Source organism: Pleurodeles waltl, chromosome 7 (assembly GCF_031143425.1).
Source record: "Pleurodeles waltl isolate 20211129_DDA chromosome 7, aPleWal1.hap1.20221129, whole genome shotgun sequence".
Taxonomy (NCBI): Eukaryota; Metazoa; Chordata; class Amphibia; order Caudata; family Salamandridae; genus Pleurodeles; species Pleurodeles waltl.
The window spans coordinates 759831549-759856121 of NC_090446.1; positions in this window are offsets into that span (position 1 = coordinate 759831549).

The following is a 24573-nucleotide window of genomic DNA, read 5'->3' on the forward strand; positions in this document are numbered from 1 at the left end:
TCCTCTGTGAAACGGGGGTGTCTTTCTGGTGCCATGAGTGTTGTGTGAGGTGTGTACGTGACGGTATGTTGGGTAATGTGTTGGGATGTGTGATGTGGGGTGCGTGAGAGGTGTATAGGTGTGTATAGTGTGTGGGTTTGGTTGTGTCTGTGGTCTTGATGTCTCTCTGCTGGCAATGGTTTGTAATGGTAAAGGGTTCTGAGTAGTGTGGGTGGGTGTTTTATAATGGTGTGGTTGTGTGTGTGTGTGTGTGGTGTGTACGGGTGTCAGGTGTGTGTTGTTTGAATTGTCCATGGTGTTTTTTCTGTGTGTGTCCATTGTGAGGGCAGATTTATGTACCGCCAATGGTTTACTGCTGTTGAATGTCTGCTGTGGTGATTCGTTGGTCATAATGTGGTGGGCGTTGTTCTGTTGGTGTAATGGTGTGAGTTTGGATACTGCCAGTTTATCACTGACCTTTGGTGTGGCGGATTTGTGTCTGGGGCTGAATACTGACGGACTGGTGTGTGTGTCATAATATGGTGAACGGTTATCTGCCACGGCGGCGGTAAGTTGCCAGAAGTCAGCATGGCGGTAAGTGGGATTTACCGCCAATGTCATAACGAGGACCAAAGAGTCTTAATCCTTAGAAAACAGTGAGAATGCTGTTAGCACACAAAAGTACCTGGGTAGTGTCAAAATAAAGCTGCACGGGCGAGTGTGTGGTGAGAAAGGCCAGTGATGCGTCGATTTCTCACCCACAAGCGAGAATGTGCATTGTTCCTTCTCGGGTCGGGTCGGTGTGCATTGTTTCTCCTCTCACCAAGAGAGCGATGCATCAATCCGGATGGGCACCTTGGGTCCGGGCAGGCTTTGCATTGATTTTCTGCACCCAGCGATGTTACGTTGAAATCCGGTCGCTGTGTGGGTGCTTGCATCGTTAACAGCAGTCACTGCAGGTGTTGTGCGTTGTTTCTCCAGCTCTGTTGCGTCGATCTTCCAGCCATGATACAGGTGGAGCTTTGATTTTAGCCGTGAGGCTGGCAGCGTGTCATTTATTAGCCGCAAGGCGGGTGGTGTGTCGAAAGTGTCCCCACACGGTGGTCTTGGCATAGATTTTCAGTGCTTAGCTGCCAGCTTCACCTCTCAAGGGCCCAGAGTCTGGAAAGGGCACCACTTGGCAGGGTAGGAGTCTCCCCAGAGAGTCCAAGTGCTGGTAGGGGAAGTCTTTCATGGCCCTGAGACTTCAACAACAGGAGGCAAGCTTAGTTCAAGCCCTTGGAGATTGATCACAAGCAGGAATGCACAACAAAGCACAGGCAGGGGTACCACTTCTCCTCAGCTCTTAAGCTTTTCTCCTTGGCAGAGGTTCCTCTTGAATCCAGAAGTGATCTGATTTTCAGGGATTTTAGTGCCCCTTTCTGCCTTTGAAGTGGGCCTACTTCAAAGAGAAGTCTCCGTTGTTTTCAAAATCCTGGCCCCAGACACTCACCAGGGGGTTGGAGGCTGCATTGTGTGAGGACATGCATAGCCCTTTCAGGTGTAAGTTACCACTCCTCCCCTCCTATCAGCCCAGATGGCCAATCAGGATATGCAGGCGATAACCCAGCTCCCTTTGTGTCACTGTCTAGAGGAGAGGTGCAAAAAGCCCAACTCTCAAAGTGACCCAGACAGGGAATCCACAAACAGGCAGAGTCACAGAATGGTTTAAGCAAGAAAATGCCTACTTTCTAAAAGTGGCATTTTCAAACACACAATCTAAAAACCAACTTCACTAAAATATGTATTTTTAAATTGTGAGTTCAGAGAGCCTAAACTCCATGTAAAATACATCAGTACATGTCACACCTTTAACATCCACTGCACCCTGCTCATGGGGTTATTTAGGGCCTAAGTTAGGGGTAACTTACATGTTTAAAAAGGAAGGTTTAGGCCTGGCAAGTGGGTACACTTGCCAAGACGATTTGGCAGATTAAAACTGCACACACGGACATTGCAGTGGCAGGTCTGAGCCATGTTTATAGGGCTACTAATGTGGGTGGCACAAACAGTCTTGCAGGCCCACTAGTAGCATTTGATTTACAGGCCCTGGGCACACATAGTGCGCTTTACTAGGGACTCACTAGTAAATCAAATTTGCCAGTCATGGAAAGCCAATCAACAATATAATTTACACACAGCGCATATGCACTTTAGCACTGGTTAGCAGTGGTAAACCACCCAGAGTCCTAAAGTCAACAAAACAGGCCAGAAAAAATAGGAGTAAGGAGGCAAAAAGATTGGGGATGACCCTGCAAAAAGGCCCAAGTTACACAGAGGCAGACATTTTTGGCTGATAAAATGTATGCCAGAGGGTATCCATATAGACTGGTCAGAGAATCAATTAAAAAGGCCTGCTACTGTCTCAGAGAAGTGTTGCTTACCCCAAGAATAAAGAGAACAATGAATGTTTGGTTTGTGTCACTACTTTCCTCCCGTCTCTAACCAGCTTAAGAAATCTATCTATAAACACTGGTCGGTTCTCAATGCAGCAACACTGACTTTGTATGCCTTTGCATTTCGCAGAGGACAAAACATTAAGGATCATTTGGTAAGAGCTAACCTGCCCATTAGTAGATCTAGCACTATGTTGACCACTCTCTGGGGTCTCCCCCCTCTTCTTGGTCATTCCAAGTGTGGAAATTTCAGTGCATACCAGTTTGCCACTGTGATAAGACAGTTTGTGTTTGACAATATGAAAATCATGTTGAATCAGTTTTCAAATTTTAATACTGAAAATGTTATTTATGCTGTTACTTGTCCATGCAATATTATTTACATTGGTCAAACCACACAGAAGGTACACACACGGATTTGTCAGCACAGGAGTCGCCTTTGGTGTAAAGTGTTGAATGCTCCATTGGTGGACGACCTCATGGAGAAGCAGCATAGTGAAAATTATCTCCGTTGGCAAGTAATCACGGTTGTCAAGCCCCCTCCAAGAAGGGCCAACATTAACACCCTGCTCAATAGAGAGGAACTGAAGTGAATAATATGCACAGACAGCCTTGGCACTGGCATAAATAGGATGGAGGACTGTACAATCTTAATATAACCTAATTTACTTTCGGGACTTTCAGCCTTTATTTTCACTCTCAGAGTAATTCTATAGCACATGTTTTCTGTAATTGTAAGTCACATGATGGTTATATTCATGAGTACTATGTCTCCTGCTAATCATGGCTCTTCCTCTTCACTTTAAATTTACTTTTACTCTATTCTGGTTATGCAAGTAAGACACCTGGTTGGCTGGCTGGGTTTATGGATCGGTTTTCTCCTTACCTATTTCAAGGTGAACGTCTCATTTTCTTCAAGTTTTTTATGCATGTTCACAATTTCCCTTCGTTCATTGTATATAAGTATTAGGCGCAAGCTACATTCAACGTGGTTGCACCTCAGTTACATTTTTGCCTGCTAATTTTGGCTTTTTCCCTTCACTTATTTCTGTAGTTTTGTCTTTTTTCTATTTTGGTTTTGCTAGTAAGACACTTGGTTGTTTTTTTCTCTATATATTTTAAGATGGCCACTCTGTTTTTCTCCATGTTTTCAATGCATGTGAACTATTTCCATTTGCTCCGTAAACTGTATATGCGCATTATGTGCCAGCCACACTTGACATGGCTGTATTCCTTTGACCGTGTGCTTCTTCTGTATGACTCCCCCTGTCCGTTTATCTAGTTATTCCATTCATTTACGGACATGCCCATGTCTACTTCAAGATAGCCGTCACGGGTCCATGGTCCAGGTCCATGGTTCTGGTGCATGTGCCTCACTCTTGCCAGCCCTTGCAGCCATATCACTTGCCCTTCACAGTGGGTTGGCTTGGTATCTCTTGACAAGTGTGCTTCTCGTGGACGGCTCCCCTTCACTGTTCGGCCATTCCGTAATAGGAGATTCCCTCAGCAATACATCCCTCATGTTAAATGTATTCCTGGCTATGGTCTGCGCTTGGCGCGCTTACAGGAATTTAAAAGTTCTTCAGTTGACCTAATGGTAGGTTCCAGTACCCTGGTTTTTGGCGGAGGTCCTCATAAGTACCTTTGGCTATTTGTGAAGGCCCACACAGAATCCTATACCTTATTGTCTATCTTTTCTGTTTTTAGGCCTTGGAGTGTTTTATGGTAGATGGTTCCACTGTGGCGATTTGATCTCCTCTACCTGATTTATTGAGGTTTGTGGTCTCCGGGGTTGGACTCCCCACAATATTGCATGACTGCAATTATCACTGCCCTGCTTGGGGTCCTAGAGTTCATGAGATTCTTAGTAGTCTCTTTTTCTGCATGTGCCCTTATCATTTTGCACATACATTCAGCAAGTGGTTCCTTGGCAATTTGCATGTAGTCTCAATCAGTATGTGGTACATCCTCAGGTGTCCTATTATTGACTCAAGTTTTTGCCCCTCAACACTGTCCTCTTTCTAGTTTCAATTATCACTCACTGCATACTTTTAGCATGATGTGACTCACACACTTGGGCTTAGGTGACATCTTGGATATATGTATGGTACTAATACATGGTTTTAGCTTTTCTTTCTCTCTCTTGTTTTCTCTCTATTCTTCGTTGTCATACCCTCTCCCCTCTGTCCCCATTTTTCTCTACTTTTTGATGCTTACAGGCACTTGGTTATTTAACTATAACCCCCTTTCTCTCCGACATATTCCTTTTGTCCTGATGATGATCCTAGCATTGGACTAAGGGATAGAAATGTCGCCAAATGGAGTACTTTGACTCTGTTTCTGTTCCTTCATATTTAGTAGCTTTGAGCATGAGTACTGGTGGAATGTGACCTAATTTCTTAAGTTTCCTTGTGTCACATTTTCAATGTCTGAGTAACCTTGTGAGAAATTAGCCTCTTTCTAGCATGGTTACCCCCATTTTTAGCCTGTTTGTCAGTGTGTTTGACTGTGTCACTGCGATCCTGCTAACCAGGACCCCAGTGCTTATGCTCTCTTCCCTTTAAATATGGTTGTTGGATACTGTTAACATAGTATTCCACTTATAATTGGCATACTGGTGCCCCCCTATAAGTCCCTGGTATATGGTACTTAGGTACCCATTGCTTTGGGGTTCCAGGAAATCTTGAGGGGCTGCAGCATTACTTTTGCCACCCATAGGGAGACCATGCAAAGGCTTCTACAGGACTGCCATTGCAGCCTGTGTGAAATGGTGCATGCACCATTTCACAGCCATTTACACTGCACCAGGTCACTTATAGGTCACCCTATACCAGGCCTTCCAACCCTGAGGACTGGGTGCAGAGTACCTGTGTGTGAGGGCACCCCTGCACTAGCAGAGGTGCCCCCTCATCGTGTAGGACCATTTTCCCGGACTTCGTGGGTGCGGGGATGCCATTTTACGTGTGCACTGGACACAGGTCAATACCTATGTCCAGCTTCACAATGGTAACTCCGAATATGGCCATGTAAGGTGTCCAACATCTTGGAATTATACCCAATGCTGGTTCTAGCATTGGTTGTATAATTCCATGCACTTTGGGGGCTCCACAGTGGACCCCCAGTACTGCCATACCAGCCTTCTGAGGTTTTCTAGGCACCTCGAGCCCAGGAAGGCAGAACAAAGCATTTCCTTTGGGAGACGGGTGTTACACCCTCTCCCTTTGGAAATAGGTGTTACAGGCGTGGGTGGGGTAGCCTCCCAGAGCCTCTGGAAATGCTTTGAAGGGCAAAGATGTTGCCTCTTTGCATAATCCAGTCTACACCAGTTCAGGGACCCCAAGTCTCTGCTCTGGCATGAAACTGGACAAAGGAAAGGGGAGTGACCACTCCCCTGTCCATCACCACCCTAGGGGTGGTGCCCAGAGCTCCTCCAGAGTATCCCTGGGTTTTGCCATCTTGGATTCCAAGGTGGTGGGGCACTCTGGGAGCATTTGTGTGGCCAGTGCCGGCAGGTGACGTCAGAGCCCTCCCCTGATAGGTGCTTACCTGTGTAGCTGACCAATCTCCCTTTCAGGGCTATTTAGTGTCTCTCCCCTTGGCGTTTCATCAGATTCAGATTGCAAGACTCCAGCAGGAATCCTCTGCATCCTTTACTTCACCTTCTAACGATGAAACTGCATCTGGACCCTCCAGGGACTCTACAAACTGCAACAAATAAGCAAAGACGACTTCTGCAACATTGTATCTTCCAGGTCGTGCATCCTCAGAGGACAGCCAGGCTTCAGCCTGTACCAGAAGAATGAAGGAATATCCCTTAAAGTGAAGGAGTCACTTCCCTGGTTCAGCAGCCACCCCTCTGCAGTGACGACCAGTGGCTTGGGTCCCCTCTCCTGATGAAGTGCATGGATCCAGAAACACAGGTGCTTGACTGAAGTGGTCCTGACAGTCCTGAAGTCCAGCTGTCCAACTTTGGCGGAGGTAAGAGCTTTCCTCCCCATGCAAGACAGTACCCCCATGCACCGTGTGTTTTGCAGTTGCCAAGGCTTGTTAGCATCCTTAAAAAAAGTTCTTCATACACCATGCAGCTCCAGCACTCTATCCTGCCGAGCACAGCTTCCTTAGTGGTTCTCCGGCGGTGTGGGATCCCTTTGTGTAGTGCTTCATGGGCCTCCTTTTGCACCATCTTTGTCCCAGTGCTGTGGGACTCCTGTGCATGCTGTCTGGTCTTCTGAGGGCTCGCTGAGTTGCTGAGAGCCCCCTCTGTCTCCCCCTTCTGGATAGAGGCCACCAGGTCCCTCTGTGTCCCGGGCAGAGCCATTTTCCTCTAACCATATGCTTTGAGCTTGTTGGTGGAATCCAGTGACGCAAACCAGATTGCAATCATTCATCTGACGTAGGACATCATCTGCACCAACCAGGAACCCGTATACATCTTGGGTGCAGTAATGACTGTTTTTCTTCACCGGTGGTTCTTCTTTTTCACCTTCATCTGTGTCAGCAGGGGCTCCTGTTCTCCCTGGACTCTTTAATGCTTCTTGGACTGGTCCCCTCTTCCACAGGCCTTCAGGTCCAGAAATCAATCGTTGGTGTCTTGCAGTCTCTTCTGGTTCTTGCAAAATCTTCTATCATGTCTTCTTGTGTGTTCTAGGAAACTTACTGTGATTTAGTCCTGCTTTCCTGGGCTCTGGGGTGGGATCTATTACTTACCTTTGGTGCTTTCTTACACTCCCAGCGCCCCTCTACACACTATACTTGCCCAGGTGGGAAACCGACTTTCGCATTCCATTATTTTAGTATGTGCTTTGTGTTCCCCCTAATCCCATTTCTAACTATTGTAATGTTCACTATTTGTACTGTTTTCTAACTGTTTTTACAGCTATTTCTGCATTCTGGTGTATATACTGTATATATTACTTACCTCCTCGAGGTGTATAGTCTCTAAGGTATTTTTGGCATTTGTGTCACCAAAATAAAGTACCTTTATTTTAGTAACACTGATTATTTTCTTTCATGTGTGTGAGAACTGTGTGACGACAGTGGTATTACATGAGCTTTGCATGACTCCTAGTTAGGCCCTGGCTGCTCACCCACACTACCCCTAGAGAGCATGGCTTCTTGACACTGACTACATTTCACTAATAAGGGATAACTGGACCTGGTATAAGGTGTAAGTACCTTTGGTTTCCACTACAAACCAGGCCAGCCTCCTACAAACGTCTCTTATGTACATTGTATGTTCTTTCCCTGTATGTGTGTGCTTCCCCACTACAATGTTTAGTTTGTAAATAAATGTGTAAGTTTATACATTTTAAATTTGTTAAATTGTATGTAGACTTCACTTGGTTTCTATTGGTATTTGCCGGTCATTGTTTTTCTTGAGGGACCTTTGTTCCTTCATAGCAAGCGGTGTACATGAGGCACCATATAGTATGGCTTCATAGGAAAGTAAAAATGTGCCAGTTGGGGTTTTAGCCAACTTTGACATGTTTTGGGGATTAGAGCACATGCACTGGGACCTGGTTATCGGTCTCCCAGAGCACAGAATGAAACAATCAGCAGCATCAGTTCACCGAAAATTAGGATGACAATGCAAAAAGAGGGACTTTCTGACATTCGCAGAGCAAATATGGGCAGATACAAAGTTTTTTTTATCCAGTAGGGAAGTTTAGCCAACTAGAACCTGGGAGTTCCACACAGAGAGCTAGTGTGCAGTGTCTGAGTCTGGCAGCTTTTCACAGTCTAGTGAAAGGAACTGCAACACTATTTAGAGGAGCCAGAATTGGAGGCAACACAATAAGGAGACCTTATGGCTCAGAGGCAAGGTTGCAGGAAAATGTTTCTGAACTTGCTGCAGAGGTCCAACACCCCATGCATGTCAAAGCAATCACAGCGGAGACTGAGGTGTCAGGAACTCAGGTGGAAAGCAGTAGGTTTAGGAGTACAGCTTTTCTGGTTTCTGCCTGAGTTGGCATGGTGGACAAAAGAATGATGGACTGTGATGTAGTCTGAAGTATTTACAAATGGCTGGGATTAATACAAGAATTTTATGTATCCCTTTCATGTGTACCTCAGAGCAATGCCATATGTCTGATGGGTATGCCCAAACATGGGTCCTATGCTCACTGTGCCACTTGAACCAAGCTGCACTTAACTGAAGAGGCACAAATAGCTCAAACTGGTCTTGGGCTCCTTGCATTTCCTTTCAGAGAGGATATGACTTGGTATGAAAGACTGGATTGATCCTATTGGAGTAGGACCAAGGCTGATTTGCATATGGCTGGATCTAATATGAGATGACAGGATGGGAAAAAAAAATATGGGTTGGAATGTGACATTGAGAGATCACCAATGGCTGAAATTAATTCAAGCATCCCAGCCATCACCTTGTTGTTCATTTCAGTTGACGCCCTGTGTGCAACAGGTATGCCTAGACGTGGGTCCCCTGAATAATGTACCCCTGGAAGCCAGCTGCAACTGACTGAAGAGGCTCAAATAGGTTGAAACTAGTCTCAGGTTGCTTGTATTCTGGTTTAGAGAGGGCCTGCATTGACAATTCAGGCTGGATTGTTCTTATTGGAGCAGGGCCATGTCTGATTTGGAGATGGCTGGGGGTAATTTGAGATGACATGGTGGGCAAAACACAATGGACGGGGATGTGACCTAAGCAATTGCTAGTGGCTGAGATTAGTTCAAGCATTCTATCCATCACCTTGTTCTTCATTGCAAGGTCAATGGCATCTGTGAACTGCAGGGATGCTGGTGGCTAAGTGTATGGGGATGAGGGTGGTTTTTACAGAAGTGGGTCATCAGAGGATTGTCTCAAATAATTATCATCAGGAAGTTTGCAAGTAGATGCAGGAAAGCGAACATCATCTACAAAGTACCTTCCAGGCATCTAATTAAGTGGTGGTTATGAAGCCAATATGAATTTGAGTTGAGGCTGTAAATGTTCATAGTCCTTTGACATCGGGTCTTGGTCTGGAGCCCCCAAGCAGGAAATCCAGGCTCTGGAGTGACATGCATTGTCGGCACGCAGGGAACCATAGGTCCCTGAACTCACACATTCTGCTGCAAAAATGCAGCTGGTATCATGTAGTTTACTTAGGACACTAACCAAGGGTCAGCGTATTCAGTGAGTGAAGGTGAAACCATTTTGGCCTTATGGCTTCTAACTGGTGATGTACAATGAGCATTGGCTTGCCCCTGGCGGAGGGGTTCAAGGCCTTGGTCCTGTTTCAGCCATCTTCAGTCCACATATGTTTCCCTTCCTGCCCAGATCAGATATGGGGCACATGGCTCCTGCAGCTCGGACCATTATAGCTGGAGTGGTGCCCCCTCTGAAGCGCAAAGGGCTAGTAAGTGGCAGTTATCTGGATTGTAACCTAGCTTTCCCTGAAACAGCTACCTTCCTTATAATAGATAATGGGGGTCATTCTGACCCTGGCGGTCATGGACCGCCAGGGCCAACGACCGCGGGAGCACCGCCAACAGGCTGGCGGTGCTCCCATGGGCATTCTGACCGCGGCGGTACAGCCGTGGTCAGAAACGGGAAACCGGCGGTGTCCCGCCAGTTTCCCGCTGCCCAAGGGAATCCTGCAGCGCCGCCATGGGGATTCCGACCCCCTTACCGCCAGCCTGGCTCTGGCGGTCTTGACTGCCAGAACCTGGCTGGTGGTAACGGGTGTCGTGGGGCCCCTGGGGGCCCCTGCAGTGCCAATGGCATGGGCACTGCAGGGGCTCCTTAACAGGGACCCACCAAGATTTTCAGTGTCTGCCAAGCAGGCACTGAAAATCGCGACGGGTGAAACTGCACCCGTCGCACCCCTTCCACTCCGCCGGCTCCATTCGGAGCCGGCATCCTCATGGAAGGGGGTTTCCCGCTGGGCTGGCGGGCGGCCTTCTGGCGGTCGCCCGCCAGCCCAGCGGGAAACTCAGAATGACCGCCGCGGTCTTTCGACCGCGGTACGGTCTTCTGGCGGTTCCCGCCAGGCGGGTGGCTTCCGCCGCCCGCGGAGGTCAGAATGACCCCCAATGTCTCTTTGACCATCTGTGAACCCAGAGTCTGAAACAAAATTCCTGCAACCATCTATTATCTACCCTACTCCAATTTAAGAAAAATCCACAGACACACATTTCTAAAGAAAGTTACATCATGACACTGTATCAATCCACTTCTGGACTCAAATCCCCTCATTCTTGTCTTCAGTCATTGACTCTATCTTTACCCTTGACTCTGTACAGCTCTCCACTGAATTTCAGTGAGGGTTGTGGTATACAATTGCCAAATACATTCAAGCATATATACATACATATACATACAGTCAGACCGCATTTGTGAGGCCACGGGGCAAGCAGTGGCTGCTGATTCTTCTTTTTACAATGCAGCCATGCACAAGCCATTTCGTTGGTGACACAGTGATGTACAGACCAATACTCTAGTTATAATCCTGCCACACACAGGTATATACGCTGGTGATGATGCAGGCAAGTACAATCCAATGCACTGATGATGCCCGCAAACAGAGGCTGATGCTCTGATAATGATCCAGCCATGCACATGCCAATGCTCGGGTGAGAATGCAGCACCTCACAAGATGACTTTCTTGACTCACATTCACAGCCCTTATTGGGCCTCTGCATTCACGGTCTCAATGTGTGCGTTCCCAACTGGAACCTCAGCGTGTGACCACAAGCCCACAGACACTGGGGTTTGCAGACTTTCCTCCTCAAACTTCTTCTGGGTTCCCAAAAGACACCATGGACACACTGACACTCTCTCCTCTCAAACAATCAGTCCTCCTGCATGGTTGGCAGTCACTGTGTCTCATTTCACAGATATCCAGGATTCTGGGAGCTTCAGGACATTTACACAGCTTTTCCACAAAGGGGTCAAACTCTAGTGATGCCACCTCACCTTTGGAAGTTGGTAGTCAGGAAGACACAAGCTCTGTTTGCAGAGCAGTCCTTGGATTACTCAGTGAAGATCCCCTTGTTGGCCATAGAGGACTTGGAACTGTAAGAATTGGGTTACTGAGGTTTTCTTTTATACTGCAAAATCAGAGAGGACCTATGTATCCAGTGTGTTCATTTTAGAACCATTTAAGGTTGCTTCTCATTGCTCATATCTTTTTGAGGCTGCTCTCAAGGCATAGCTTTTGTATGGAGCGATTCGTCTCACAGCAGGAAAGCCCCCAACCTGGGGCACCCAAAACAGAGTCAAATTTCTAAATAATCCCTTCTCCATTCCAGCAATAGTGTTTTGGTCTCTTCCCTTAATTTCCTGGAATGTCAAACATACACTTCCACTGTTTAGGAAAACAACCTCACCTACATCTTGTTTAAAGATCAGGCCTGGTGCATCTGAAAAGGATTCCCCAACCTTCCATTGCACTTCATTCATGCACTCCAATGGAGGCTACTCACACAACACACAAAATATGTATTTGTGATACTATCACTAGGAGCTGGTTAAGTGCATAAGAGTGAACTATGCATGAGTAGGCCAACAGTCCTTCACTTCAGTGACACAGTTAAAAAGCTATGGTCACAACTATGGATTCAGAAAACATGGCACTCTGCCAACACTGATTCATATTTGAAACCTATGACAGGAACAGTAGTCTACTGTCTTTCAATGAGAGCTTGCTTGGTCACCCCCTTCAGGTTGCAAGACAACTTTAAGACCCTGCTCTTGCAAGGGACAGACCTAGACCTCTGAATTCTTGCTAGAGTAGCGTGATGCTAGAGCCAAAAAACAAACATGTGGATACTATATCTGTGTAGCCAGCACTCAGGGCAGGAGACTATAACTGTACACTATGCAGGGGACATTCCTGTACCAACACATAAATATTAGGGCCAGTATCACTTGAACCAGATCTGTCTCGAAGCACCCTGATTCCTTATACATAGAGGTTGACCATCTGGAGTACATTTCTCTTTGAAGTGTTGGGGCAAAAGATTAGTTAGAGCTAGCCCAAAGGTAGGCTTAGCGGTCATATAGGCATCACTAGTCATTGATTTTATACATCAATAAAGTAAACTCTTTAGCTTCTGGAAATCAGAATACTGCTTTGAATTTGAACAGACCGGCTTTGCTGTTGATGCCTGTCAAAAGTTCTTGTGAAAAAAATCCCTGCTCCTGCCTTGTATTTCTTAGCTCACCCTGTACTCTCTTCCCAGACGTTGTTACTCCAATTTCCTGATTCTCTTCTAAAACCTATAAGAAATAGAAATGAGTTTTGTGAGTGAATATATATATATATATATAAACATATATATATAAATATATATATATATTTATCTGAGAAGATGGGCATGCAACGAAATGTTGAAAGGGGATGCTGCACTTATTCAACCTTCTATCTCTTTAACTATTTTTAGCCCATATAAAAATACATCAAATTACTTCAAATCCACATGCCCCTTCGCATTGTATCCCACTACATTCCTACCTGCATCAATATCTCAATGATCATTTACTTCAGCTTGCTCCTCATGTAAGAATTTAAATTCAACAAGTCCATTCCAACAAATTGTATTGAGGAGTGCCTCACATTTGTCTTCAATAGAAAATGCAAACACTATAGATGTTCATTAGATCTCTGTAATGATGCTGCAGTTGATTAGTAGGGAGTTATCTAACAGACTGATGCTGGGGTTAGAAATTTGTTTCAGTCTGCATTTCAGAATGTTTTACTAAAATGGATGCAGAAGATATTTGAGGACTCATAGAAAATGTGAGCTCCTTTCAGCTTTCTAGATCACTGACTCTAAGTTCTATGACAATAAGAAACACTTTACTATAGTAAATACTGTAGGAAATTCCTTAACATTTTACAGCTTTGAGACCATCAAGATGGTGCATAGGTGTACCACATTTTGCCATAAATACAGAATGGTAGCACTCTAGTTGTTCAGTAGAACACTGTAGTGAAGCTGTGTTGATAACTAATGATATAAATGACAGACGGCTGCTGGTGTTGGAAGAAATGTTTCTCTCTGCATTTCAAAATTATTCACTGACCGGGATGAGAAAAATATTTGATAACACAAAGAAAACATGGTCTCATTTTACCTTTGTAGAGCAGTAACCTTAATTTCTATGATAAAATATTCCTATTATGTGTTACTTTATTACAGTCTCCTCTGTCAGAAATGCTTTCAGTTTTAAAGCCTTGATTCCATCAAGATGGCATTCAGGTGTGTCATAGGTTTACCAATAATACAGAATGATATGATTCTGGTTGCTCATTTAAAGTCTTTGAGGAAGCTACAGTTGGTCACCAGGGACTTAATTGATGTTGTTGAATGGTATATTTCAGTCTTCATGTCAGAATGTTTTACTGACATGCATGATGAAGATGTTTGAGAACCCGTAGAAAATGTGGTTGTTCTAAGTTTAGCTTTCAAGAGCACTTACCATAAATTCTGTGACAAAATCAACCTCTCTTTTTAGTTCCATTACTGCAACCCTCCTTTTAAGAAATGGTTTGATTTCTACAGCTCTAATTCAGTCAAGAGGATGTTCAGGCTTGCTACAACTTTGTCATACCTTTGTCATGAAAAAAACTTTTAGCACTCTACTTCTTCAGTAGAGCAAAGTGCTAAAGCTGCAGGAGAAACAACTGACAACACTGTTTCTGGAAATACTTATTTTACTTAGAATATCAGACTTTATTCTCACATGGTTGAGAAAGATAGTGTGAACCTAGAGGACACAGTTATTTTAGCTTCTGGTGCACCTTCCATAACGTCTTTGAGAAAAGCATTAGAGAAAACAGTTTTCTCTAAAAATGGTTAATCAAATCCCAGCAGAGTCACCAGATTTCAAGGTGTTAGAAATGGGGTATCTGGTTGGCAGTCCATTTGCACTCTGTCCAAGCAGGGATTCTCACTCTAGTCATGGCAGGGGGGATACTCACTTAAGTTAATCCCTGTTCACCCCCTTGGTAGCTTGGCACAAGCAGTCAGGCTTATCTCAACGGCATTGTGTAAAGTATTTGTACCAAAACACACTGTAATGCAGTGAACACACTACAAAGTAGTCACCACACCAGTTTAGAAAAATAGCCAATATTTATCAAAATTAAACAAAACCAAAACTGCAAAAATCCAACATAAACAAGTCAAGTTATTAATTTTTAAAGTAAAAAGAGTCTTACTCCATAGAAAACAATAGAAACAGTGTTGTTACACAAAATATCTGGTTTGCCTAAAAAATAAAGCCGCATGGGCGAGAGTGTGTCGGAAAAGTCAGCGATGAGTCAATTCCCTACTCGCAAGTGAGGCCGTGCATCATTTTTTCTCCGGTAGGGTACGTTATGTGTCCTTTTTTTCTCCCACAAGAGAGCGATGCGTTGATTTCTGGATGGGACACCTCAGATCTGCGCAGGTTCATGTTGATTTTCACACACAGTGATGATGTGTGTGAAAACCAGCCGTACGGTGATGGAAAACCATGGTGTGTGTGGTTTGCGTTAATTTTAGCAACCGTAAGCGGGTGTTGCAACATTTCTCTGGCTGTGATGCAGGGGATGCATCGATTTCCCAGCCGCAAGGCAGGTGGTACATCGATTTCAGCTGCAAAGCGGGTGGTGCATCATTTTTACAGCTGCATTGCAGGTGGTGCGTCAAAAGTTTCCCAGCACAGTTTCCTGTGTGTGGATTTCAGTCCTTGTTCTATGAGTTTCACCTTTCAAGGGCCCAGGGACTGGATAGGGCACCACTTGGCAGGGCTGGAGTCTAAGCAAAGAGTCCAGATGCTGGCAGAGGAAGTCTTTGATGGCCCTGAGACTTCAAAACAGAAGGCAAGCTCAGCCCAAGCCCTTGGAGACACTTCACAAGTTGAAATATACCACAAAGTCTAGTCTTTGTCCCCTTTCACAGGCAGAAGCAGCAACTGCAGGACAACCCAGCAAAGCCCTGTCACAGGCAAAGGGGTAGTACTCCTCCTCCAGCTCTTCAGCTCTTCTCCGTGGCAGAGGTTCCTCTTGGTTCCAGAAGTAATCAGTAAATCTGGGGTTTGGGGCCCACTACTGATACCCTGTTCTGCCATTGAAGTAGGCAAACATCAAAGGAAAGTCTCAGTTGTTCACAAGATCCTGCCTTGCACAGGTCTGACCCCAGACACACACCAGGGGGTTAGAGACTGCATTGTGTGAGGTCAGGCACAGGTCAGGCAGGTGTAAGTGGCAGCACCTCCATCCACTCTAGCCCAAATGACCAATCAGGAAATGCAGGCTACACCCCAGCTGCCTTTGTGTCACTGTCTAGTGGAGATTCAAAAACAGCTCAACTGCCTGTTTGACCCAGACAGGGAATAAAACAAGCAGGCAGAGTCACAGAAGGGTTTAAACAAGAAAATGCATACTTTTTAAAAGTGGCATTTTTAAACAGACAGTTGAAAAACCAACTTTACCAAAAGATGTATTTTTAAACTATTTGTTCAGAGGCCCCAAACTCCTTATCTCTATCTGCTTCCAAAGGGAAACTGCACTTAAAAGTTGTTTAAGGCAGCCCCCATGTTAACCTATGAGAGAGATGGGCCTTGCATCAGTGAAAAACTAATTTGGCAGTGTGTCACAGTTCGGACATGTAAAAACACACCAGCACATGTCCTACCTTTAACATACACTGCACCCAGCCCGTGGGGCTACCTATGGCCTATCTTAGGGGTGCCTTACATGTATAAAAAGGGAAGGTTTAGACTTGGCAAGTGGGTATACTTGCCAAGTCAAATTGACAGTTTAAAAGCTGCACACACATACACTACAGTGGCAGGTCTGAGACTTGTTTACAGGGCTACTCTTGTGGGTGGCACAACCAGTGCTGCAGGCCCACTAGTTGCATTTGATTTACAGGCCCTGGGCACCTCCAGTGCACGTTACTAGGGACTTACTACTAAACCAAATACACCAATCATGCATAAACCAATCACCAATACAACTTAGACAGGGAGCATATGCACGTTAGCACTGGTTAGCACTGGTAATGTGCCCAGAAACCTAAAGTCATTACAAACTGGTCAGAAAATATAGAAGGAATGAGGCAAAACGTTTGGGGATGACCCTTCAAAAAGGGACAGACCCAACACAGAGGATGAGCGAAAAAACATAAGACTTCTAAAAATGAGTGTTGCACCACTGTGAGAAAATAGGATTATTACTTGGAGTGGTTGTGAGACCTCCCTAAGTAATAATGTCCCTAATGCATTTCAAACCCAGTTAGGTTTCTTTAAATCATATTTTAGCTCGGTCCTGGGTAGCTGTTTCTAGGTCGCAACCCAGCACCTTAGCCACCACATCCCCAGGCACAGAACTGTCAGGCTTAATGCAAAGGAAAACAAGTGCAAAACATGTATCAGTACGAAAACAGTTGATAAGTAAGAAGCACAACACAATATAAAACCCACTCCAATTTATAAAAATAGAGTGTATTTGATCGTCCAATAGACAATAAAATGCCAAAAATCTGATGACGGCAACTGGAGCTATGAGCTTTGGAAGAGTTTCACAAGTCACTGCTTTTCACTTTTAGCTTTAATCTATGAGCTGCGAGTGTGAAGGTCTCTGGGGCAGAGTCAAAGCTCCCTGCTGACATCGAAGGACGTTTAGGTCAGATGCGGGCACAGCAGTTCCTCTACAGTTGGTGTACAGCCTGGGTTTAACATCACCTAATCAACATAGTCCATGGGTCTGGAGAAAGCGTTGGTTCTCAACGGCATTCAAGACTACCCGCAAACAGACAAGTAGAGGCCTCAGACTGTATGTTCAAAAAATATATCTTTGGTTCACAATTATCTGTCCTGTGACAAGAAAGAGTATACTCTAGTGTTAGCCAGGAATCCATGATCTGAGAGGGACCTCTTGAGCGCTAGTAGTCAATCTTTTGGCTACAGCAGCAGAATCTAGCTGTGTTCTGAGGCTAGTAGTCAGGGGTGCACTTGTATGCCAATTTCAAGTTTGTGGGTGGGGAGGATTCACTATTCAATTGGGCTTCAATTCCTACGGGGCAATCCTACCCAATTTTACATAACTTCCTGTGGGGTTGGCACTAAACAATCCCACAGTGGATCTCTCCGCCCAAATCCAAGATGCCGGGACCCTCCTGCCCTGAGATACAGCCATTGCCACCCATGAGGTGTGTCCAGTATATTGAGCCACCCCTTCTGGCAAACCGGTTCGGCAATGTATTCCCCTCCCCCACCCCCAATGAGGAGATACCAACCTGCCAATCTACACAAAGGCAAGCTAAGGTGTGTCACGTTTGCTTCTCAGAGGCAAGCAGTGAATTTAAAGCAGGCTCATCTGTAGCCACCCTGCTTGGGCCATCCTAGTAGGAGTAGGTCACACCTCTTCCCTCCAGCAGACCCTTTGTTTCCCTTCCTGGGAGCACTTCACACCTCATGGCAGGAGGGTAGCAGGCTGTCTCAGGTGACAAGTGCTGCAGTTAATCAGAAGTGGCTAATAGAAGATTGTGGCAAAAATTGGTAACTTTGTAAAGTCACCTTAGCATTAAAAGTTACCTAAATGCAACTTTGAAATAGTCTTATTTAATGTAAGGATTAATTTGATACCTTAGCTCACTAGGGTTGATGGCTCTGAATAGAAAATAGTACTTAGATCATGGGCTAGTGAAACTGCGTGTTAGCCAAGGGGGCCACCGGCCTTTCTGCAGTGAAAATTCCAATTTTGAGTTTTCAGTCAGGACATGTAAAGTGTAAAAGAAACGTCCTTTGCTTGAGTATTTAGCACTCCACCTTGTAGGTTACTAAGGCCTTCCCTAGGACTGAAGATATTGACCCAGTGAAGTTGTTATTTTGTCTTGTCGAGTTGCCAGTGTAAAAGCTGGCCAACTAGGCTGCAATGGCAGACCTAGAGCCATGTTATCTCTTTGTCACTGCAGTGGTGGCACAATATGTACTGTAGGTCACTAGTGCTGTTTAACTGATTAGTCCTAGGTACACTTTGAACTATACACTAAGGACTTATAGGTAACTTAAATATGCCAATCAAGATTTAGCAAATTGTACATACACTTTTAAGAGTCACAGTACATGCACTGGGGCCTGGTCAGCAGGGCTCAATGCACTGCGATGAAATAAAAAAAGTGGTGTCAGTCAAAAACTTGGGGGCTGATCATACAAAGAAAGATACTTCTTTACAGCCATCAACAAATGATTTATACAGTGACTAAAATTGGTATACACGCTCCAAAAATATGCAATCCTTTGTGTGTGTCTCTCAAAACCTGGCATTCGCTACAAGGCATTTCAATGAAGACGATGGCCCTCATTACAAACCTGGCGGTCGGTGTTAAAGCGGCGGTATTATCGCCAACAGGCCGGCGGCAAAAAAAATTGAATCACGACCACGGCGGAAATCGCCAACATAGACAGCCACTTTAACACTCCGACCGCCACGGCGGTACAAACAAACAGCGAAGCGGTAATCGGCAACAGACAGGCGGAAGACAATGTACCGCCCACCCTATCACAACCCGGCAATCCGCTGCCTTTTTCCGGGGTGGAACCAACGCGAATAAAAACAGGGTGGAAACAGTACACAGAAGGGAAAATCACTCACCTCTCCACACCCCACAAGGAACCAGGACGCCATGGAGCTCTTCTATCAGGAGCTCCAGCGACTGTGGCGACGACCACGGTGAGTACTGCACCTACAACACAGGGGAGGGGGGAGGGAAAAGAGAGTAACACACATATGCAACACGCAACACCCCAACCCCACCCTCACCCACAACACCATACACACAAATACATGCTGCAACATTACATTTACACCCCCCCCCCAAACCCCCTTTGAATAACGCAAGGACAAGAGGAAATTATTTGAACGATTGTAATCAATAAAAATCCAGTAGTCAAAACTCCAAATCCAGTATATACAAGTATGTACACCAACTACACAAGTCCGGATAGTGCACCAATCATTGTCCGTGGACCACTGGGCCCAAAATGCATGGGCGAGGCCCACACTAGATACCTGACTGGAAACGGAGAGAACACTGCAGGGGCATCAGATCGAAATGAAGCAGGCACCTCAGGGGGATGGGGAGGGGGGGCACCTCAGCCTGATGAACGCACAACGCCACTGCTCCACGAGGGGGCTCCATGCCCATTGATGTATTCTGGGGAGTGCAAAGCCACAGTCTCACAAGTCTTTTCAGTGGGTGGGTTGCCCACTGCTTTATCCTGGGGAGTGCAAAGCCAGAGTTTCACAAGTATCACAAGTCTTTTCAGTGGGTGGGTTGCCCACTGGTTCATCCTGGGGAGTGCAAAGCCACAGTCTCACAAGTCTTTTCAGTGGGTGGGTTGCCCACTGCTTTATCCTGGGGAGTGCAAAGCCACAGTCTCACAAGTCTTTTCAGTGGGTGGGTTGCCCATTGCTTTATCCTGGGGAGTGCAAATCCACAGTCTCACAAGTCTTTTCAGTGGGTGGGTTTCCCACTGCTTCATCCTGGGGAGTGCAAAGCCACAGTCTCTCAAGTGGATAACAGTCTCCACTGGTTCTGGAGGGGGCTTTGTGCCCAGAGTGCTTCATCCTGCCAAGGACTGAGGTAGTGGATGTGACACTCCACTGGTTCTGGAGGGGGCTTTGAGCCCAGAGAGCTTCATCCTGCCAAGGACAGAGGTAGTGGATGTATCTCTCCACTGGTTCTGGAGGGGACTTTGTGCCCAGAGTGCTTCATCCTGCCAAGGACAGAGGTAGTGGACGTGATACTCCACTGGTTCTGGAGGGAGCTTTGTGCCCAGAGTGCTTCATCCTGCCAAGGACAGAGGTAGTGGATGTATCCCTCCACTGGTTCTGGAGGGGGCTTTGTGCCCAGAGTGCTTCATCCTGCCAAGGATAGAGGTAGTGGATGTGATACTCCACTGGTTCTGGAGGGGGCTTTGTGCCCAGATTGCTTCATCCTGCCAAGGACAGAGGTAGTGGATGTATCTCTCCACTGGTTCTGAAGGGGGCTTTGTGCCCAGAGTGCTTCATCCTGCCAAGGACAGAGGTAGTGGATGTATCTCTCCACTGGTTCTGGAGGGGGCTTTGTGCCCAGAATGCTTTATCCTGCCAAGGACTGAGGTAGTGGATGTATCTCTCCACTGGTTCTGCAGGGGGCTTTGTGCCCAGAGTGCTTCATCTTGCCAAGGACTGAGGTAGTGGATGCCTTTCTCCACTGAAAGTGATGCTTCATGGAAGCTGCCCAGGCTCCTGGAGCTCACCACCAGCCGTGGAGGACTGACCACTGGGGATGGCAGCCATGTCTGCGGTGGTGCCACTGGCTCAGGATGTCACGGGGTCGCTGGCGGTGCTTGCGGCAGTGTCAGTCGCGGCGATGCTTGCGGCGGGCTCTGTGGCAGCGGTGCTGACGGCGGGCTCTGTGGCGGCGGTGCTGGTTGCGGGCTCTGTGGCAGCGGTGCTGGCGGCAAGCTCTGTGGCAGCGGTGCTGGCGGCGGTGCAGGTGGCAGTGCAGGTGGCGGTCTTCTCCACCTTACAGGTTGGCGTTGACGTGGAAAGAAGGTGTGACACTGGTCCCTCAGTCGGTGCCACCATGCCCTCTCCTGACCTGCCCTTCAGTTTCTGGCCCTTCCCCACCTTTGATGATGGCGCAGCTGTCTTGCCACTATCCTCTTTCGTTTTCCCTGAGCCCTTGGTGGCAGGTGTTTTCTGTCTCTCCCTCTGGGATGTGGGCAACTTTTTTAGCTTGGCAGGTGGCGGAATGTCCTTGCCCTCGCTCCGTGACACACTGGCAGCCCTGATGGTTGCCGCACTCCAATAGCCCGCAGTTGCTGGCACCACTGTGCCTAGGGATGTGGTGGCTGAGGTGCTGGGTTGGGACCTGGAAAGCCTGGCCCTAGGGGACGGACGGTAGGGTGAGGTGTGGGGAAGAAGTCAATACTAGCCAGGATAAGTTTTTTAGACACAGTGGGATGGGTAAATGGAGGGGGTTTGGGAGTGGAGGAAGAGGTAGTGGTTGTAGGAGGTGTACGTCTGCTGAATTTGGGTGAAGGTGCATGGGCTGGAGGCTGTTGTGAGGTGCATGACTGTTGGGTGGGTGTGTGCCTGCGTTTGTGTACTTTGGGAGGAGGGCTCACTGACACACTGGGAGAGGACACAGGGTATGTGTGAATGGTAGTGGGGGGTGGGTGCACGTGAGCGGTGTGTGTTGATGGGCATGCTGGTGATGGAGGTAGTGGCTGAAGATGTAGTGCATGCAGGTGTGAGTGGAGGCGAGACTGGGAGGGAGGAGGGAGACGTGGAGGAGGGGGACACAGTGGAGGCGGTGGATGTTGGTATGTCTGCATGGGTATGATGCTTGTGTGAGTGCCTGTGGGATGTGTGGTGCTTATGTTTGCCTGAGCCACTTTTGTGTGTTGAGGTGTGTGCATGCTGGTCTGATGGTGTGCTTGGGATAGGCTGAGGTACAGGGGATTGGGTCTGGGTAGAGGAAGTTGGAGGGGGGAGGCTGGACACAGGGACAATGGCTGCCATCAGTGCTGAGGCCAGAGCCTGAAATGCTTTCTGTTGGGCTGCCTGGCCAGAATGAATGCCCTCCAGGTATGCATTTGTTTGTTGCAAATGCCTCTCAACACCCTGGATGGCATTCACAATGGTAGACTGCCCAACAGTGAGGGATCTCAGGAGGTCAATAGCCTCCTCACTGAGGCAGCAGGGCTGACTGGGGCAGAGCCTGAGGTGCCTGGGGCGAAGGAGATGCCCACCCTCCTGGGTGAGTGGGCACGGGACACACGCTGAGGGACTACTGGAGGGCCGTGCTAGTAGGGGTGGTGGCGGCTGTACCTGTTGATGTGGGGGACACAGAGGGGCCGACCACTGCAAGGGAGCTCCCATCAGAGGAGTTGCTGTCACTGCTGTCACCTCGTGTCCCCACCGTGGAGCTTCCCTCGCCCTCCGTCCCACTGTGGCTTCTGACTCTGTTGCTTCACCCTCCAGGGCCAAGTGGGATGCAGCTCCCTCCTGCTCCGGTGCCACTGCTCCTCTGCCTGATGATGCTATTGCACACAAGAACAGGGAGACCACAAAAAGGGGGGGGGACAGAAGAAAGACATGTTCAGTGCATGCAACACCAGTACTGCTGGCGGCCACTACAGACACAGCAGCCCTCTGCACTACGCCATGCACCAATTGTTCCTAGATTATTCACATGCCCATGGGGTACAAGGCCTAAGCCCGATTGCTGCACACATGGTAGTCACAGGAGCCTGACTAGGTGTAGATGGCACTAACCACTAGTGGGTTTGGAGTTTCACTGAACTTGCCTCTCAAGGGACCTTGCCTACCAAGCTCGCCCTGGCCTAGGGGAACCCACTGCCCACCTCCCCCACCCAGACACCTCGTGCTGAGTCAGATGAATGTGACTGTACTCAACCCCTTGTGGCTGCTGTGATGCCCTCAAGCACCCATCCAACTCCGCATACACCCTCGCCAGGATCCGGAACATCAGGGGGGTCATGGTGCGACGGGCAACCCTCCCACGTTGGGAGGCCATCCCCAGCTGGGCCTCTGCCGTCTTCTTGCTCCAGCGGCGAATGTCCTCCCATCTTTTATGGCAGTGGGTGCTCCGTCTGTGGTGGACCCCCAGGGTCCAGACGTCCTTGGGGATGGCACGACAAATGTCCTTCTTCTGGTGGGTGCTGACCTAGAGGAATAGTACAGGCGAAAAGGAAGATCTTTACCCGTCCGGACCGTCATACTCATTGGCCCATGTTCCCAACCTTGCCCTGATGCACATACACTCACCGTCCACTCATGTAGGCCTCAGCCCCCCCCCATGTATCTTCCATCCACACCACTCTAAACAGGCATTGCCCATGCAGCATGCTAACAGTGTACTCACCTGTTTGTCTGGAGGACCGCACAGTTGTGTGTACAGGGGAGGACCCCATCCACTAATTTCTCCAACTCCTCCGAAGTGAAGGCAGGGGCCCTTTCCCCAGACACATGAGCCATCGTCGCTTCCAGACTGAGGTCACAGCAGCACTTGCAGTGTAGGTCCTCTCCTGTTGAAGGTCAGGTATCAAGTGAGTGAACAGACAGAAAATGGCGGTCACGTCCGCTGCGGTGCGTACCGTCACCGCCGGCGTACATCGTCATTGGCTCCTCGGACCCATAGGGTCCAATGTTAACCAATGCAGGATTGCGCTGCGGTCTTCGACCACCTACCGCGAAGGTGTAGAACGCCAGCGCAGTTACCTCATACTCCCTTGTCTTACCTTACAGGTCAGGCAGCCGCCATTTCAGGGGGCCACATGGCATTAATAATAACTGCGTCACACCTATCTAGGCCTTACATACACACAGTAACAGGCACATTGTGGATTAATAAATGTGTGCAAATGACATTTTGTGATACCTCAGTGTAGGCTGACTCTCTGCTCGCTGTACTCCTCCATGGGGCATGTCCACTGGGGTAGGTGATGCGGCGGCATCCTCTGGTGTACAGATCGCTGGTGGACCTGTCGACAATGGAAGAGAGACACGTAATAGTCACCTACAGACTTGATCGTGCAACAATCCATGAACTGTGTGCCCACTTGGAGCCAGACCTGATGTCAGCTATCCGCCATTTCACAGGGATACCCCCTCTAGTGCAGGTCCTGTCAGTACTCCATTTCCTGGCAAGTGGGTCTTTTCAAACAACAGTGGCCATTGCATCAGGGATGTCCCAGCCAATGTTCTCTAATGTGCTGTCCAGAGTGTTGTCTGCCCTGCTGAAACACATGTGCAGCTACATCGTTTTCCCTCAGGTTGAGGATTTGCCTACAGTGAAAGGTGACTTCGATGCCCTGGGACATATCCCCAACATCATAGGTGCCATTGATGGGACACATGTGGCCTTGGTATCCCCACGCAGGGGTAAACAGGTGTACAGAAACCAGAAAGGCTATCATTCGATGAATGTGCAGATGGTGTGTTTGGCCGACCAGTACATCTCCCATGTGAATGGCAAATTTACTGGCTCAGTGCATGACGCTTACATTCTGAGGAATAGCAGCATCCCTTATGTGATGGGGCAACTCCAGAGGCACTGTGTGTGGCTAATAGGTAAGGACAAGGACCCTATACAGTGTGAATAGTTGTCTGTGTATGGGGTTGTCCCTACGGGTAAGTGTGTGTCTAACAGT